Raw genomic sequence first — 1,410 nt, 5'->3', positions numbered from 1 at the left:
TAACGTAACCTAACCTAACCTACCCTAACCCAACCTAACCCAACTCAACCCAACCTAACATAATCTAACCTAACCTAACCTAACCTAACCTAACCTAACCAAACCTAACCTAACCTAACCTAACCTAACCTAACGACGGTTGCAAGCGCTTTCACATTAGATATCGCAGTTCCTGACTTGTAATGGTGAAAAACACTGCATCTCACTAAGTGACATTGTTTAATGCGTTTTTACGACGGTTCATATCTTAACCTAACCTAACATTCGCACTTGAATCTAAAAACGCTCTATTACACTGTTTCGTTCACAATTACAATATTTGCATAACCTCACAGTTTTTCACCAACTTATTGCAGTACAGAACGCTGTATCTCGCTAAATGACATTGTTCTTTAAGGTTTCACGATGCTTGCATGCGCTTTAACGAGAATATCACAACATAGCAGTTTCGCACTTGTAACGGTAGAACACGCAGTATTTGGCTTGTTCATGCCGTTTTGTGTGCTTTCACAACATTTCACCTATCGCAGTTTAATACTCGCAATAAAACAACACTATCTCGTTAGATGACGTCGTTTTTGGTAGTTTCACGACGTTACCTAGCTTAAACTGACCTAACCTAACCTAACCCTCGCACTTCTGTCGTTAGAAAACGTTTTACTCGCAGCTTTACAATGTTTTCTACAAGGTTACGACGGTTTCATGCGCTTTCCTATTAGATATCGTAGTTCCCGACTTGTAATGTTGAAAAACACTACATCTCACTAAGTGACATTGTTTAATGCGGTTTTTCGACGGTTGATATCTCAACCTAACCTAACATTCGCACTTGTATCTAATTACGCTCAATTACACTGTTTCGTTCACAATTACGATATTTGCATGATCTCACAGTTTTTCACCAACTTATTGCAGTACAGAACGCTGTATCTCGCTAAATGACATCGTTCTTTAAGGTTTCACGATGTTTGCATGCGCTTTAACGAGAATATCACATTAGAGCAGTTTCGCACTTGTAACGGTACAACACGCAGTATCTGGCTTGTTCATGCCGTTTTGTGTGCTTTCACAACATTTCACCTATTGCAATTTCGTACATGCAATAAAACAACACTATCTCGTTGGATGACGTCCTTTTTGGTGGTCTCACGACGCTACCTAGCTTAAACTAACATAATTCAACCTAACATAACCTTCGCACTTCTATCGTTAGAAAACGTTTTACTCGCTACTTTACAATGCTCTCTACAACATTACGACGGTTTCATGCACTTTCACATTAGATATCGCAGTTCCCGACTTGTAATGGTGAAAAAACCTGCATCTCACAAAGTGACATTGTTCAATGCGGTTTTACGACGGTTCATATCTTGACCTAACCTAACATTCGCGCTTGTATCTCAAAACGCT

This window comes from Rhipicephalus microplus, chromosome 6 (assembly GCF_043290135.1).
Source record: "Rhipicephalus microplus isolate Deutch F79 chromosome 6, USDA_Rmic, whole genome shotgun sequence".
Classification (NCBI taxonomy): domain Eukaryota; kingdom Metazoa; phylum Arthropoda; class Arachnida; order Ixodida; family Ixodidae; genus Rhipicephalus; species Rhipicephalus microplus.
The sequence above is the reverse complement of the archived record's forward strand: the minus strand, read 5'-3'. Positions refer to the sequence as shown.